The sequence below is a fragment of the Rhinolophus sinicus genome, linkage group LG10 (assembly GCF_036562045.2).
Source record: "Rhinolophus sinicus isolate RSC01 linkage group LG10, ASM3656204v1, whole genome shotgun sequence".
Lineage (NCBI taxonomy): Eukaryota > Metazoa > Chordata > Mammalia > Chiroptera > Rhinolophidae > Rhinolophus > Rhinolophus sinicus.
The window spans coordinates 20,847,527-20,866,488 of NC_133759.1; the positions used below are offsets into that span (position 1 = coordinate 20,847,527).

Below are 18,962 nucleotides of genomic sequence, written 5' to 3' on the forward strand. Positions count from 1 at the left end.
ATCAGAAGAGGACATTTGGACACAGAAGCCTGCATAGGAAAGATGATGTGAAGACACAGGGAGAAGAAAACCATCTATAAGCCTAGGAGAGAGGCCTGGAACAGATCTTAGAAGGAACCAACCCTGAGGAAACCATGATTTGACTTCAAGCCTCCAGAACGGTTAGAAAATAAATTTCTGTTGCTTAAGCCACTTCATCTGTAATACTTTGTTATGGCAGCCCTAGCAAATTAATATAGCCACTTTCGTCTTTCCAAAATTTAAATAGCTTTTTGTTCCCGTTCTACATAAACCTCGGTCACCGCCTCCTCGGTGGAGATGGGTAGAGGCTCTGGCTCTGCCCCGTCAGCCTCTCAGACACCGCTTCCTTCCTGCTGCAGCAAGGCTTAAATAGGTGTGTGTCAAGGAGGACCTCCCCAAAATGCCTTTTACAGATCAATCCACAACATATTTTCTGCCTTTTCCAACACATGAGATTAAACAGAAAAAGATAGGTATTTTTTTAGAACCAGAAGCCATCTCCAGATCTGAGACATCAACTGACAGGTAACTGCAAGTAGGAGGCAGGGCTGGAAAAATCCTGAGGTGGTACCATCCGCAACAGAATCATGAGATTGGAATTCTTCCTGCAGTTTACTGCTCTGGTTGCTTCTTTGTCCTGTTTCCAGATAAAGTTTTCACTTTCTTGATTTCAGTATAGTTTAAACTGGGTCTTGCCCTTGTATCTACCATATGATTCCAGGTTTCGGTTTTATTTTTTATCCTGCCAGCAGCGTTTTCTATCTTTTCACAAGTAGTACTCAGCCACTGCAGATGTCTTCTGAAGAAGTCTCACCCTTCAGAAGTTCTTCATCACTCGCTGCCAGTAAACTGAGAATTAGGGAACCCCGCTCTGCAAACACAGCAGCCCTCTATGCTTCAGGACATCTTTGGCTTATAAAACTAAACATCTTTGCTTCCAGAAACAGTCTTCCAAAAGCAGCCATTCCACACTCAGGAACATGTCTGAGATGTGGTGTGTACACCAGGCCATCCCCCGACCCCACATCCAGTCCCTCCTTCCTCAAATATCTTATCTTGGAAGATTGTCTCTTGTGGATCTCCAGAAGAATTTTTTACTTTTAACAAAGAAACAGCACACAGCAAAGCTTCAAAAGCCTAAGAAAGTGGGAGCATCCATGGCTGTGGATGAGGTAAATGGGCCTTACAAGAATGAAGAATGCTTAGTATCTAAATGCATCCTATACCCGTGGTGGGCATATGCATATTGGCTAGGGACAGCAAGGCTGAAAATACAGCTTCATCTTTCTCTCCTCAGTTCATATTTCTAAGAGTTTTCATTTGTTCCTGAAGACTTAGTTGGCCAGTAGGTAAAAATGCAGACAGGGAGAAACTCAGAATGTTCTTTAGAGAAGAAAAAACATGAAGGCATTGTAAGACTAGATTTGGGAGAGATAGAAGAAAGAAGGAATGAAGTATGGAAGTGACAGGTCAATTTTTTAAATGAGTTTTGAGGAAAAGAGGCAAACAATTCCTGCACGATTTTAAACTTTGGGGAAGACAGATGGGTAAAGAGGATTTTTAGAAGTTTATTTAGTATTAAACGAAGGATTTCCTTCTCTGCCACCTCTTCAAAAGCCCTCATAAAGACTCAAATTAATGTCCAATGCCTTGAAAAATAGAATTTGTGTTTTTTAATGTGACACTGAGCTAGCCTATTGGAACAGGAATAAGAAAGCTTTAAACTTGAGCTATATTTGAAGGACTACCAGATGGGAATTTGGATCAATGGTAAAATATTCAACTCTACCTCAGATTAAATCATTACCCTAAAGCAAAGTGACAAATTAATCTTCACCATAACCATCCAGGAGGATGGGTACCAACCTTTCACAAGTTATGTTTCTGTGAGAATTACTTTAAGGCATAAAGAAAATGATTTCTAGGTGGGAATGCAGGGCTCAAGATTAGATAAACCAGATTTAGGCAGCATTATATGATTTCACTAAATGGAGGTACTCTCTTGGGGAGTTACAGGCTGAAAAACTATTTAAATCCAGACTTCAAAGATCACTAGTTGTTCGAGATAATGTTTTTCCTAGTCTGAAAGAGGAGGTCTGTGGTGAATATAATTAGACTGGTTTAAGGTTTATCTCTCTTTTTACTGGCTATGATTGAAACCAGTGGAGATTGGGATATTATGCTAATGAGGCTGAATATCTTTCCATGTGTTTTTTGGCCATTCATGTATTTTCTTTGGAGAAATGTCTATTTCTCAAAGCAGAAATGTCGTTTGCCAATTTTTAAATTGGTTACATGCTTTTTATTACTGACTTGTAAAATAATAAACAGGATGGTATGACAGGAAGATGTGTATGTTGTGCAAGGTGAGGATATGGTCAAGGAAAGTTTGTATGGAAAGAAGACATTAGAGCACAGACTTGAAAATTGAAACCACAGCCCCTAAACACCTTAAAAAAAGGAAAATGTTGGCCTATTTGAAGGACAAAAATTAGGCCAGTGTGGCAGCTAATAAGTGCAGGGAAGATTTCTTGTCCAGATCTACCACCAAATAGAAAAAAAAAATCAGAGAATTCAATTAAAAACATGTATATATGTATATATATATATCTCCAAGAGACTTGAACAGGTACTTCACGAAAGAGGCAATCCAAATGACCAATAAACATGAAAAGCTCCTCAAACTTAAATCCTTCCTTAAAGAAAATGCCCAAATTAAAGCTACCATGAGATACCACTATACTCCTACCAGCAAAACCAATGTTAAAAAGACTGACAATACCAAGTGATGGCAAGGATATAAACAAACTGGGATTCTCATACACAGCTGGTTAGGTTACCACCTGGTATCACCACTGGCAAATTTGCTTTTCATTATTCACTAAATTTGAACGTGGTCACTTCCAGGTATATACATGACATAAATATCCATATCTAAAATCTATATCTATATCTATACATATACATGTTAATAAATATGTACAGGAACATTTATGGCCAAAACTGTAAACAACTCAAATATCTATATTTTTTTCTGTAGAACAGAAAAATGAAATGTGGTATACTCAAAGAGTGAAATAATATATAGTAATAAAAATGAACAAACTCCTGCTACACACAACTGGAGTGAATCTCAGAAACATATTCAATGAAAGAAACCAGACATAAAAAAATACACATTATATGATTCCATTTATATAAAGTTTTATAACAAATGGAACTAATTTGTCATGTTGAGTTAGGACAGTAGTTAGCTTTGGGTCAAAGGAATATAGTAACTGAGAGGGGCCATGACGTAGCTTCTGCGGGGCCGGCAATGGTCTTGTAAAGTCCTGACAACCATGACAGGTAATGAGCAAGGGGAAGAGAGTCATCCTTACCCTGAATGTGGTTATACAGTGTATATTTTGAGATAATTTGTGAGTTCGTCTATAATTTTGTTTGTTTTTTTATACATGGTATAGATCAACATAACATATATTTTAAAATATATATTATGTTACAGTGTAAAGAATAGATTTGAGGAAAGAGATGATGTTTTGGCCTTGAGTGGACATAGGGCTCTAAAGAAAACTGGACTGATCCCATATATGTTTTAGAGGAAGACTGAGTAGGACTCACTGATACATTGCACACAAGGAATAAGGAAAAGGTAAGAATCAAGACTGACTACTAAATGTTCAGTCTAAGTAACTGGATCAAAGTTGGTGACATTTATGTTTCCAGAAAGACAGAAGGGTTGATGGTGTTAGATGTTGCTCACAACTGAATTTCTGTGACGAGGAGAGAGACGCTGCCCTTGAATTTAAACACGGAAGTCAATGATGATCTGAGAGCAATGTTAGGTTAGTGGTGGAGATGAAATCCTGATCGGAGCCCAAGGAAGTGTAATTATGACGTAAGGAAACAGACTAAACAATTTTAGGTAAGTCTTTGAGTAGTTCCTTCCTCACCCCTCCACCCCTCCCCCACCCCGCCCAAGAATGCAGAGGAGAGAAATGCAGAGAAAAGAGCAACCTGGAAAGCACTGTGGGGATCAGAGCAAGTTATGACATATTATACCGGTGATTGAGGAGAGGGAGCCTGGTATAAAAAAAATAAACTTAATTTATTTAATAATTTTGGCAGATTAGGCCTTAATCCATTACAACTCACCTTTCCCTCCACCCCTTAGCCCCCCCCACACACACACACACAAACCAGAAAGCCACTTTCTAAGATATATTAGCTTGCACTACAAATGGTCAAATTTTTCTGTTCTTTAAGTTTTGCTACATTTAGGGGGAGTGGGGGGGGAGTTTCCATTTTTTCTCTTCATTTCTTTTCCTTTCACAACTTTATTGATATATAATTCACATACGATAAAAGCCACCCACTTAAAGTGTACAGTCATTTCTTTTTATGGCTGGGTTCCTTAATGATGTTTGAGTGTTGTCTGGTGTTTGTAACATTCAGCATAAAACACAAAATGTTTCGAAAATAGAACAGATATTTTCCTTCTAAACTTTATTTCAATGATCAATGTTAATATAAAAAGTATTTATTGCACAGAACAAGATTTAAAAAAACACACAAAGATAAACCATTTCCAATTGCTGATATGCAGGCAAGAACTCATCATAATATGAGCACTGTTTGTTTGTTTGTTTTTCACTTTGGGAATCTTTCCCTTATTCTATATATCTTCTCCTCTGGATATGGGAGAAAAAAACCCTTCTTGTTTCAATCACTATTTGTTATCTTTCCAATTACTTGAGGCAAAAAGCATTCCTAACAAATATAGGATTGGTCCCTGATCTCTTGCATCTGAGCTATTGATTCTTGCAGAAAATTATGTAGTCATGCCTACTGGTACCACAAATTCAGACTCCAAACTCAGATGAGCCTGTAGCACATCTTTAAGGCTATGCTTTTTATGTATTCTTTCTCCTTCCTTTTGCATCCTTACAGTGATTATTCAAAACCTTTATAAATCTCAGGCCATCTTCCTCATTCTCAAAAGATAAACTTTCCTCCTACATGACAAGAAAATCTCCATTACTTCTCATGTCAATGCCTAAACTAAAAGCTTATCTAAAGCTGTTCACACTTATTTGCTGCAGTTTCAGACCTTGATTCTGTTTTCAGTGTTCTAAATATTAATACTTCTTGCAGGTTTGCTATGAGCCAGTCATAATGTCAGGGCAAAGACAGCATCCCTCGCCTCAAGTAATGGTAAGTACTACTATGAGACAAATAGGAAACACTATGGAAGCATCTCAGGCACGCCCGAGACTTCAGGTAGGGGATGTCACGTACTTAGGATAGGTGATGTCTAAGTCAATCTGAAAAATGACAAGTAGGGGTCAACGCCCCTACTATGCACCCCAGTAGTGTCTACTCCCTCTACATTCTACTCAACACATTGTATGATAGTTTATTTAATGAAGTCCTCTACAAGACAGGAAAATGCATTGAGGGAAAGGTTCATATCTATCTTATTAACTACTGTATCCCGAGCATTTAAAAATATTTGCCAAAAGGAAGCATTGAATGAATATTTATAACATTATGAAATAATGGAAATATTAGCTTCAGAGTTAGACTGACCTAGGCAGAGTTGATATTCAAAATATGTAACAATCAGGATAGCTATGAATATCCATTGAATATCTGTTGCTCTAGATTTAAATTCTGGCTCAATTTCCTACAAGATTTTTAAATGAAGGCAAGTCAGTTAAATGATCTAAACATCACTTTATCATACATGTTGATGGTAATAACATTTAATTCATAGGATGGATTTAATGATTAAATGAAAAAGAACCATTTCAGTGCCTGGTACACCAAAGACATATAACAAATGTTTGATTTCCTTCCTAAACTGCTTTTAAGTGAGTTATATTTGTAGTTAGATAAGAAAATTAAAATATGCAGAAACCAATGCAAAATGAGAGCATTAATTATTGTCTTTCCTTCATGATTTTTCTCAAGTGCTCAACTTAACAAATAGTTTGCTTCTATACTTTAAAATGCATTTATCATAAATCATCTTTCTGATATAACATTGATTGCTTATTCATTTACCTAAGTAACAGTGCCTATATGTCAACCTTAGACTGTAACAATTCAACAGAAATGTTTTAAGAACCTATTATCTGTGCAAAATTGTAATTTATCTTTATCATTCAGAAACTAGTTTATGTAGGTATCGCTGAGCAGCTTCTAGCTTAAATGCTCTAAAAGGCTTAATATTTTCTTCCTTTTGTTGTTTTAATAATGAAGATAACTGATGGATTTCATCCAAAATCAGCAATGAAAGTGGAATGGAAAGAAACATCTTACTGGCATATTTGAAGGCTGGTATCTTTTACAGCAATTATATCTTTCTGCTTTAAAATTTTCCAAGGGAAACATTAATAATTAGAAATCTTGTAATTGTGCTAAATGTCAATTTAAAAACTTAGTAATCCACCTATATGCTTTAGGCCTATACAAGAAGGCTGCAAGTATCCCCAGTTTATTCAGTATACTGAGACTTGTAAGAATAAAACAAATGATCCAACACAGATAATTAAAATTAAGCTCTTCAGACTGCCAAATGAAACAGTATTATAAACGGATTAGAATTATATCTGTTGAAAAAGGTGAGTATTAATTTCAGACTGGCTTAATTATTTCTTTGTACATATACCCATTCTCAACTGACCTTTATCTAAGCTATATTAGCATGAAGTCAAATGGTTGATTTGAAGATAAAATTTTGTTCCACTGATGTTGTGGAAGAACAAATCTTTAATTAGGTTGACAGTGGTCAACCTTTAAATCACAAGACACAAAAACAGAATCTCAAGCTAATCTATCTAATTAGAGAATTTCAACTTGTTATTCAAAATGGTTTATAACATTGTCGTTTATTTTCTTCATTTCAGAAATATGTCATAATTCTAATAAAGAGTGATAACTTTCTTACTTTGGGTTCTAGTAACTACATAATTATTGTTTCAAGATCACTATACAAATTTTAAGAAAAGGAACCTATTATTGAAGAGTTTTCAAATGAGAATGTGAAAATGGAAGTAATTTTAAAATTGCATAATCGAAAACTGAAAGCACACTTTTTCAACATATGATATCTAAATTCACAAAGTAAACAAGACACACTGAGAATAGGAGTAAGTTGGAATTCTTATCCTGGAAAGAAACAAACTGAAGGTCTTTCCCAGTTTTCTAATTTTCTTCTTAATTTCTTTAGAGAGGGTCCTCTCCTCTTCTGGCCTGGGAGGAAACACTGTACTGCCTGTCTTCCTTTCTGCATGAGATTGGGAAAGCAAGGAGGCACAATAGTTTCATAAGTTACCTCCAAAAATCTCATATTCATCCTTCATCTTCCATTTAGAGGCTTCAGAGCTTTGCCATGATCTTTCCGGGAAGATTCAGTCCCATCTCCAATGTGGATACCTCTCCAGCACATTCTGTGCTCAAGTTTCCTGGGCTCCACTTTGACAACACATTCATACCCAGTTTCTCTCAGAATATTTGTATAAATCCTTTGTCAACTGATGATTCCTCAATCCTTTCTTTTTCTGTGTGTGTCTGTGTGTGTGTGTATTTTACTTTTTAACTGTAATTTTAATAGAAGAAAAACATGTCTGTAATCCTGAACAGAACTTGACAATTTGCTTTCTTAACAATATGTTGTGAATATTTTCCCATGTCATTAAACATCTACACTATTTAAATATTGGAATAATTTTAGTTTTGAACCTAAATTTTATATTCTTTATTTACTCAATTATGTATTTAGACAGTTCTAATGAAATTCAAAGTAAAGATCACAATATTGTTCCAATATTGGAGTCACTATATATATATGTGTGTGTGTGTGTGTGTGTGTATATATATATATATACATACACACACACACACACACACACACACACAGTTTTGGTATTTTATTAGTAATTGGCTTACAGTCCTTTAGTTACCTACTTTTTTCCCTTTGGTTGCCTATGCTTTCGGTGTCATATTCAAGAAATCATTGCCAAATCCAATGTCATGAAGCTTTCTCCCTACTTTTCCTCTAAGAGCATTTTAGTTTTAGCCCTTACATTTAGGTCTTTGATTCACTGACTTAATTTTTGTATATGGTGAGGTAAGGATTCAACTTCACTCTTTGCATACGGATATTCGATTTTCCCTACGCCATTTGTTAAAAAGATTGCCCTTTCCCCATTGAATGGCACCTTTCTTGGCCATTTCTTCCCCATTTCTTGGCACCTTTGTTGACAATCCCTTGGCCATATATGTGAAGATCTGTTGGGTCCTCTAGGCCCTCTATTCCATTCCATTGGTCCATATGGATGCCTTTGGGCCAGTACAGTACTGTTTTGCTTTTGTAGCTTTGTAATATGTTTTGAGGTCAGCAAATGTGAAGCCTGCAGCTTTATTCCAGCTTTGCTCTTCTTTTTCAAGATTGTTAGGGTTATTCAGGGTCCGTTGAGATTCCATATTAATTTTAACCTGGATATTTTCCATTTTGCTTTTTATAATAGCCATCCTAATGGGTATGGTCAATAATTTTAATCTGAATCATGCATTTCCTTAATGTATTTTTTCTGTTTTTATTTTATGTTAGTGAAGGCATGTTTAAAAAATATTCCAGTATTGTGGGTTTGTCTCTTAGTTCTGCCTAGTTTTAGTTCATGTATTCTGAAGCTGTTTTACTAGATGCATACATAATTTTTTTTATCCTCTGGTAGAAGTAATACTTTTTTTCTATAAGTCTTCTGTCTCCTGCTAATGTCAGGCTACTTTCTACTTTAGTTTATTCATGATCAACATCTTCTTATCCTTTGCTATTTTCCACAGATCTCTTATAATCAGCATATTTTTTATTTTGCAATAACAATCTTTGTTTGACGAGTCGATGCATATTCAATATAATACTGATATATTCGGTTTTAAATATATCACCCTGCATTGTGTGAAGTAATAAAATGAATGTCAATTAAGTCTGTTTTTCCTAAAAATGTTTATTAAAACATCATTAGAAGGTCTAATATTACTCTTGATTGACAACATTATACATTAAAATCAATATTTAAAAATGTTATAACTTTTCAGCAAAAACGAAACTTGGAACTGATATAATCTAGGCTGTAGAGGGGAAAAGTACACTTTCACTAACTCAACTAAAGGAACGTTTCATAAACACATCATATAAATATGTGCTATAACTTATAGTTGACAATTTCCTTATTGTATATTATTTCTCATCTGAAAAGAAGTGAATAAACCTCTCATTTTTTGTAAAGATGAAAGTCATTTATAAAATTTTTAAAGATTTTTGTTGTTGCTTTAGTTTTAGAAAGCAAGAATTATGTATATTTTGGTAATTCGCTTAGTATCAAGATGCACAAAAGTTTTCCCTAGGCCTTTTCCTCAACCCAAGATATTATTTTTCCACCTAAATCAAAGATACCCATATGTATATTTTTTAAGTGAGTTTGCTCTGCCTGGAAAATCACAGATGTCCTCTGCCTAGTTGTAGAAACAAACAACTTTTCATTCTTTTAAATTTTCTGTACTAATAATGTTTCATACCTTTATAAAATATATTGACCAAAACAATATTCAAATTAGTGAATAAAATACTCAATATCAAAAATAATTACATTTTTAATGAATGTAAATGTTATTAATATAAATCATATTTCTGTTCCTAATAAATTCCCAGGTTAAAACACAAAATTTGGTGTAAATCTGGTCATTTCATTTCCACTTGCCGTCTTAAACAGTATTAAAAATCAAAACTGAAAAACAATAAAAGTAAAGGATAACCTGGCTTGTAAATTTCTTAGTTTTCAGCAATCAATTCAGTTACTATGTTTAATATACCAATGATTTCCTCAATGTACTGTTAAGTGTTTCCAGGTAGTTACAGTTTTGCCTTATCTCTGATTATTAAACTTATTTGTCCTCTAACACAGGTATTTGCACCATAGTAACTCATTTCAGATAATAAATATATCAAACAGATAATAAATATATTTCTTTCAGTATAATATAAACACTTTCAGTTTCTTTCAGTATAAAAGAAACACTTTTCAAACCTAAAATTTGGATTATTCTAGAAAAAGGATTGATGGGATGAGATAAGGTAAGAACTTCTCTTAAGACTTCTGCCATTGATATATAGGTAGCAATACAATTCACGATGACTATTTAGAACTGAGAATTTGATGCTAGTTTAAGGTGATCTTTGGAAAAAAGAACTTTATATTCCAGGCACAAAGGGAACATACAGCTTTGACTTCCACTAGGAAACACTTGGTGTGGAAATAGTGATAATACCTTTCTAGCACATATTCCAAAAAAAGACACAACTCAATTTATTCTGATGGTGTCTATTATCTGAAGATATAGGGTTTTCTTCTAAATATGATGTCACTTTAGGACAATTAAGTGAGAAGTCGAGCCCTTAATTCTCAAACGGATGGAGAATTTTGGGGGAGGGATACACCAATTTCTCTGAGAATTTTTATATTTGTAAAAAGTGCCAATAATAACGTAAAAATGTAAATATCATAAAATAATGAGGGTCAACTGAATGAGAACTTTATAAATGAGTAAAAATATCCAATTCCAGTGCCTAAATTAGCAGTGTTTATAGGAGCTAGTGGAGAAGTAGGCTGGGCTAGATTAAAAATGGCCTTTTTAAAACCTGCTAAGGAGTCATTTCAGGAGCTTAAGAGGAGAAATACAATGGTATGATTTACATTTTTTAAAGAGCATTTAGATATCCCTATAAATGATAAGTTGAATGCCAAAAAACAAAAGGAGAAAACTAATTAGAGGAAACTATTAAATAGTACAGAGAAGAAATTGTCGCACTATAGGGACTATGAAACAGGACTGGGAAGATACCTAAGGGGTAGTAACCCATAAAACAGGTGAACAGGTTGGCTATGGGGTGAAAAGGAGGGATATTCAAACCAAAAGGGATTGATTGATAAAATGATTGTCAAGAAAAAAAATGATTAAGCAAATACTATCAGTGAATAAAAAAAAATTTTTTTTTTGGACTTTCAAGAATCAATTTAACGATATTGTGAGTTGTGCAATGGGTATGGAAATTTTCCCTCTTCTTTGCTACATGATCTATTTGAAAAATCTAGTTTAATTTCTTTCCATAGATCTTACTGAAGTTTAATGTCATCTCTTAATTATCGTTTGCTTGGTAGCTTTATAAAATGTCCTCCCTCTGAAGAGTTAACTTTGTCTTCATGGTTTCTACAATGTACAGTAAAGTCTCAGAATTATTTCTTCATCTCATTTTAAATGGGAAAGTTTATTTTTTTCATAGACACATATAAAAACTGTCACCAAAAAATTAACGGGAGGGAATTTCTTGTCATGTTGTTAAATTTCACTTAGGTCTTTGTGAAATGTGACTGATTTCTCTGTAATAGATTTTCCTTCCTTATACATTAAAAAGCCATTGCCTGTTTCATGGCAGTGCCTAAAACTATGTCTGGCACATGGTAGGTGCTAAATAAATATTTGTTAAATTTTGAATAAATTATTTCATATCTCAAATAGCAAAGGTATAACTGTCAGACCTCAGCGGAGAGTTGTTCTTACTTCATTTAATAAGTACAGGATTTCCTTTACTGGATCTTCTGTCTCTGTACAATCTATCAACCCCATCCTGGATTCTCTGTTGCTATTCTCCTATTTCTTCTCCCTACTCTTCATATCAAGGGCTCTCTAGGACTACTAATTTTTTTCTTTGCCTACATGTTTCCAAAAGAAAATCACTGCATCTAGTTACTGTGCATACAATTATGACATTCATGTTTTGTTTTGTTTTAATGAAAGCTCTGTCAGGAGCTAATTCCTACTAACTTACTACAAAGCACTTCAAGTCAAAAAGTTATTATGAAGTAGATTATATGATCAGCACAAAGCTAGCTGCTAGAGACAATAATATATATATATATATATATATATATATATATATATATATATATTTAAAGTGAAATGTAAATGCAGTAAGTAATTTGATATCCACTATCATCTATCCATTTAAAAAGCACAGGAACAAGCTCTCCTTTCTAGTTAGGAACTTGGAATCATTCCTTTTCTCTTTGAATTCATAGTTTTACCTTACTTTCCCACATGATTTATCCCAACATATTTTAGTGATTGAAAATATTTTTAATTGATCAGCCTATCACATTTCCCTGCAACAGAAAGTATATTTTAAAGTTCTTGAGAACATAAGTTCTAAAAAAATTTTCTTTAGTGTTATCATTAAGAACCCTACTGATCAATTAACAAACATATTGCAAAGTATGATCATTTTAAAATATCAAAAACCAGCTTTTATTGGAAATACATCTCATAAAGAAATGGATAGGGCCTTCTCCACCTCCCCACCGCCATTTAGGTCATGTATCCAGATGAGTATTATTGTTAGAAAAAAATAGAGTTCAGGTTAATTCTATTCTTATATTTTATATTTTTTCATTCCAAGTATTTGGGAAAGAAAGGATTTCTGGTTATACCAATAATCATTCATTTCAACTACTAAGCTGTGTACCAAAAATCACATAAGGGTATATCATCAAAAATGATTTTTTAATTATCAGCTGATAACTCAATTGAGTTCTGCAGTATTTTTGAAAGCCATTGGAAATTTCCATTCTTGCAAAAAATTTAGCCACCCAGTCATTAGAATCATTCACCTCCTAAACAAGATTTAGGTTAATTAAAAGTATTGCTTTATTTGTCGAGTGGAAGAGAGACAATTACCAAAGAGCAAACAGAAGTGTCTGGTTCAGGAACATGCTGAGATCAATTTTAGCAAAAACATGTAAGTTGACAAGCTGAGAATTAATGTCCTTAAACTATCCTTTGCATAATTCCCTAAAAGCCTTCATGTACCTTCCAAGGTTAAGTGCTGGGAACATGTGTTGCCAGGACTGAAGACTGCGGCTTCAGGATACACACACTGTCACAGATGTCATGAACTTTGACCAAGTAGTTCACAACCTTCTGCGTACGTGTGGATTTTGGAGGGGCGGGGAGGTGTGATGACATTTGGGAGGATAGAGGGAAGACAGACTGCATGCCCAGATACCAGGTTTTTCATTTTTGGTAGTATTTTTGAATCCGCTCTATATCTTTGCCACTAAAACCATTTCCTTACTCTAAAGCTCTAACTTGGACATGTGATATATGGGGGAGAACAGAGGAAGAGTGCTCTTAAAACAATACTAATGAAATGACATTGAAGCTGATATTCATATGAAAAGACACTGCTATTTCACCTTCAAGATTTTTACATGTTAAGTCTGTTCTACTGACACTGAAGAGCCACACCTAGTAAGGGTCTACCATAGAGACAGTGCTCACAACATACAGGACAAAGAAACAGAAAACATGATCCCTAGCCAGAAATTCACTTTAAAATGTTTCCCCAAAAGGTGCATTGTTCCTGTTTCCTCTAACTGTGTATATTCACCACAGCTGAGAAATACATGGCTCCCATTAAAAAAACAAACCACTTTTATCATTTTTTTACATGCTGCCTAATTAAAAGTAAGATTTGAAGAAGCTCTAAAAATTCATTAATGCCTAAAAATAAGAGGAGCAGGCTAAGGCAGTCAGGAGTTGTGCCAAGGTCCATACTCTTCATTCAGATATTGCTTTGAAATCCAACCTACCTAGGAAAAAGGGAACGCAGCTGAAGCCAGTATAATTTCTTCAGGAGCCCTGTCTCTGACAGAAAACATCAGGACCTTGGTGAGGGGATGGATGGAGGTGGGAACCAGAAGGGGAGAATCTCTTGTAGTACCTGTTTATTTTTTTTATTTACAACCTGTAAACAGCACACCTAAAAAAGTGCCTTGTGTCAAGAGTGTCTTATTCAATCCAAATGGCCATTCTGTAACAAGCATATATTTCTAAAGTGGTGAACTGTTTCAAACATTTCAAAGTGCAATTGCAGTTATACAAACGTAATAATGGTTTATAACATTTTTACCAAACTTGGCCTGGGATAAAATTTTTTGGATGATTGTACTTCACAACTTCCTCTTGGGATGAAATGAACATTCCTGAAAAAATGCCTAAGCAGAATTCCAATAAACTTTAATGGAATTAAGACTTGCTCTGTGAAACCATTCACTCACCTAAGCAACTGACTATATTTTTAAGAGTCTTAGTGACCCCAAAATTCTTTTATTTTATCTACGTTAATGATCATTATCGAACCATTTTCTTTTCCCATATGTCCCTATCAAGACTGTATCTTTTAATTGACTTACCACAGGCCTTTTCCTTTGTAGCAAGATTGTAATAAAATTTTAACGAATGCTTATAAGGAAACTGTGTGACAAGTGTTCTTTAATAATTTACTAAAATTAATTAAAGTAGATGCACATAAGTGGATAGAAAGTGACCATGTGCCGCTTAAAGTAATAAATATCTGGAATATATTTTGTCATAACCAAGCAGGGGTACCACTACCCCCTTCCCCCAAAAAATTTAAGATGTTTTACTTGACTAAATTGATAGGCTTATTATGCATGCTGGACAAGCAAACAATTTTGTTAGTAAGACCCATTTTTTTTCATAATTACATAGTGTAGTTTAAAACAAAAACAGACTCAACAAACTTTAATAAGAGTCTCATGCTCTACCAACTGAGCTAGCCGGGCACTGCTATCACAGATAAACTTTAAAATGCTTAGCTGGGTCATTTTCTCCTTATTTACACAGACAGAAAAGACAAAAATGAATTTCCCTTCTTTTTCAACAAGTCTCAAATTATTCTAAATTGTTAATGAAGGTTCAAAAAAATAAAACGTTTCTGTATCTACAAATTAGAAACCAAATTCTTTTATTTCTGATGATTTTGGGTACCTCAACCAATTTTAACATTCTTCAAAACCCTACCAGCCAAAACACACCGCTTGGTGGTTTGCTTTTAATTCCCCACTTCCTGAACGGCTATGGTTGAACTTCAGGAATTAACTAGGAGGAATCAACCACGTTTACTTTTAAATTTGCAAAGCGTACTGCGGAGGCAAACAGTTGATTCTTGTCCAAATATTCGAAACCTGGCTCTCTTCCATGCCCTAGCCCGATAAGTTGAAGCGAACGGATCTTTCAAAATGATAACATTTAGATTTTTAAATACTTATAAAATATCAAGTTGTGGTCTTCATTCATAACTGAATTTTCACTTAGATCTAACCCAAAAGAGGTTTAACAACAACAAAAAAACACAGAATTTAAAATAAACCCTAGAGTTGAATCCATCCTTTGATGAGCTGACAGTTGGGCTGATGAATTAAAAGGCGATACAAAAACATCTTCCAAAAGAACACCAACTTAAAATAATAATTAAGCCCTCAGTTGACAACACACTACGTAAGCGGGTGGTGAAGAGCGTCATTGTCAATTGACAGTTAATGAGAATAAATTGCCTACAATTACGTTTCGAGGTTTATTCGTTTAACTAGAAATAGTCCTAGAGCTTGAGGGAGTCCATCTAGCTGCGACCCCCAAATATGGTAACGAATTCAATCACTCTAACTCCACAATTCAAGAACGTCATCTACAAAAAAACAGGAGTGGTAGCAATTCTAGGGCAGCCGGTTACATCACCCAAATCCCGAAGCTTTGCTGTAAATTCAATAAAATTGCACATTTTTAAGAGCAGTGTGCTGAATAACTATGGGACCTTGAGCAATGTGCCGAGATTGTTGCAAATGATCGCCTGAGTTCGAAGAAGTGCCCAGAAAACAAAGTTTAAACGGCTCGCCCCCATGCACCGCCCTCGCACGCGCGCATCGTTACAGATTTCCCAATTCCTAGCCAGTGAGACGACAATGCTGTAAATCCGTAAGGGCGCTACCAAGCGGGTCAAAGTCGCACCACACACGCTCGGGGACCTCCAAGTAAACGCTGAGTAAAAATGACGCGAGCGACAACAGCCGTGAGAGACCATCAACCCAATCATCGCGGCGGCTGACTATGCTCTTACCCAACTCCGGTTCCGCCTCCGCCTCTGCGCGTCGCCGCGGCCCCGCCCCCCGCCGCGGAGACTCATGGGAGACGTAGTACGCCGCGCCCACCTCCTACCCATCCTCCTCAAATCATCTGCTCCCTCCCAGCTCCCTCGGGCCTGACTTCCGGTTTGCGTGCGTGTCGCTGCCGCCGAGCCTGCGAACAACGGCAGCCCCTTTTCCGGCTGTGTGCTGCTCTTCCACCCTTCCAGCCCCCCTCAACAGCATTTCCCCTCCGCGGTGCGTGACGCGGCCGCGGGCCCGTGCGGGTGCTGAGGAAGCCAGCGCCAGCAGGCCTGGGTCTCGCGCGCGCGCGTGTTGCTGGGTAACGGGCTTTCTCCCGGCGCCGCTTGGCCCCTCGGATCTCCGTCTGCCACGCCTTCCAGAATCTCCGGGGCCCCAGCCAACCCGCAGGGCTGCGCCGTTCTTGGCGTAGCCGAGGCAAAAGAAATGGGAGTCTCTCCGCGGTTTACTCGGAGCGGCGGCCTTAGCTGGGGAAGCGGCGGTGTCTTCGAGGAAACCGGAAGCCCGTCGTGACCCCTGGCGACCCGGTTTGTTTTCGGTCCGTTTCCAATCACTGGGGAATCGAAACTCGGCGGCCGTACGTGGCCTGTCTTCGGGGTGAGTGACTCGTTTTGGCCGGGTTCGGGGCGCGGGCAGTGCCAGGACCAACCGCTGCTACTGTTGCTGTTCCGAAGAGACACGTCCTTTTCTCTCTCAGTCCCGGGCGCCCTGTGACTTGGGAGCGGCCCACTCCGGGCATCCCGTATCCTTGTCACTCTTGCACTCTAGCTGTTGCAGGTCATTCTTGTTCCTTCGCTTCTCATTTTGTTTTTTTCTTTTCCATACTCTGATTTACTGGGGCGCCTTCAGTGTTATACATTCATTGAGATTACATTTATATCTGAAACGAAAGAGGGACGTGTGGCTAGGACGGTACTGCCTGGGGCATCCGAGCAATGGACACAAACCCCTTGAACATTATTGAGGGCCAACAGTAGGTATTCGTCGTTTCTCCAGTGTCTAACCTGTGTATTCAATATGGTTTTCGATGTTTAGTTGAGGGACTACTACATGTAAGGTAGGCTAAGACCCCGTTCTTACAAACAAGGAAGGAACTCAAATACTCGAAAATGAGATAAAATACTCAACGAAAACCAATACATATGAAAACATAAATTGCTCCAGGATATGTTGTTGGAAATATGCTAAGATGATAAGACAGTGACATGTATTATGACTGAAATTGACCCTTGCCTCTTAAACATGGAAGAGGCTTTCTTTTTTATTGTCGTAATTTTAAATTGGATTGAGCAAAATCTCATGGTATAATTTAAATTCCATCTCTAAACATGCCATATCTAATTTCCCAACTTGTTTTGATCACTCACTACATCATTTGTAAATTAGTAATTGTGCATCTTTTGCAGGGTTATTACCAAATTTTAATGTGGTATTGTTTTTAAAATGGGAAGTGGTATATGAATGTAAGGTTTCAATATTAAAAAGACAGTATAATGTAATGGGAAACGTACCGGATTAAGTCAGAACATTATTAACTCAGGATCTGAGTGCTGATTTTTCTACTTAGTCGTTTGACACTAAGATTAAATCTCTTAATTTTCCCTGTCTCTAAAATGGTAGTAAGGCTTACTCTCCAAGGTACCAAAGCATAGTTCCTATGTTTTGCTGGCTCTGGAGTCAGCTGGCTGATTTTCATTTCTGATTCCCCTGCTTTCTAGTGTTTGTCTGTCTTAGTTGCTCCACCTGCGATATGTAAAGAACAAATGAAACAGTTCCCCTAAAGGCAAAGCATATTGCCTAACATACCGTAAGTACTCGGTAAATATTAATTACAAACACAGAACATTGTCACGATTATTAAATAAAATGTTATGAAATTTTTCATAATCCATGAAATAACAAGAGTCAATGTAACCTTTTTTCTTTCTTGTGATACTAATATTCCGGATTAATTAATATCTTATGACTATTAGACAATTACTGTTAATAATAGTAAATTAAGTGTATGTAAGTGCTCAGTTGCATTGAGATGTATTACTTTATGAAAGGAATGAAAAGTAGTAGACAGCTCTTCAAACTATAGTAACCCAGAAAGAGTCTTATGATTCCTTGGCCATACAAACTGATTTCTGGACTAATGCAGTTAGTAACTCAATAAGGGTCACAAAAATGAAAATTAATTTTTTTCATACTGTATATTTGGTGCTAAGTACATTTTGGGGCACTCACTTGAATTATGGGGCATTTGAGTATTGAGGTATATAGATTGAGAGTATCTTGAAAAAAGGCTCTTGATGATCCCTTCTTTATAAAGTAGTTAGGCCATAATTATTTCATTAAAAATAGATAAAGAGGAGTAACTGTTGATCTGTTTGCCTCCATAAAACTTAAGTCTTGCTCCATAGTATCTTGACTGATCTTGTGAAGTAGAGATATTCTAACTTTTCAGAGGTAGAAAGATGATGGAAATTCTAAGCGTCAGTTCAAGAGGCAATGTAGAATAGAGGAAAGAGGGTACTAAATAGGCCTGGATTTAAATCCTTCCTCTGTCACATAGCCCGTGTGATTATAGGCAAATTTACCTCACCTCTTTCAGCCTGTTTTCTCATCTGTGGTGGTGATAATGCTTTTCTAGCCAAGTTTGGTGGGTACTTCAAGCACTATATACCTTTTACTCCGTTCCTGCCAAAAATGTGAATTCTCTTCTACCTCTTTAGGTTGCCTTTCCATGTTAAGATTAAAATTTTGTCTTCACAATTCAGGAAAGTGGTATCTTAGTGATATCAACTCTATCATTTTATTGGTGGGAAAATTTAGATCTGGAGAGGTAAACTAATCAATAATCAAGGTGTCAGA

The 18,962-nt window shown here is 36.2% G+C and overlaps 2 protein-coding genes and 1 pseudogene across 4 annotated transcripts in view; 1 reads left to right on the forward strand and 2 right to left on the reverse strand.

The window, feature by feature from the left end:
* The window catches only part of ZCWPW2 (zinc finger CW-type and PWWP domain containing 2), a 123,530-nt gene extending 107,388 nt beyond the window's left edge, over positions 1-16,142 (reverse strand). For all 3 annotated transcript variants that reach the window (XM_074312727.1, XM_019745274.2, XM_074312726.1), the window contains exon 1: positions 16,061-16,142. The gene's annotated coding sequence lies outside the window, so the exon portion shown is untranslated. The remainder of the gene's footprint in view (positions 1-16,060) is intronic.
* Positions 1-16,162, reverse strand: LOC109454520 (SIN3-HDAC complex-associated factor; annotated as a pseudogene).
* AZI2 (5-azacytidine induced 2) overlaps positions 16,162-18,962 on the forward strand; it is a 25,436-nt gene continuing 22,635 nt past the window's right edge. The window contains exon 1 of the mRNA XM_019745275.2: positions 16,162-16,703. The gene's annotated coding sequence lies outside the window, so the exon portion shown is untranslated. The remainder of the gene's footprint in view (positions 16,704-18,962) is intronic.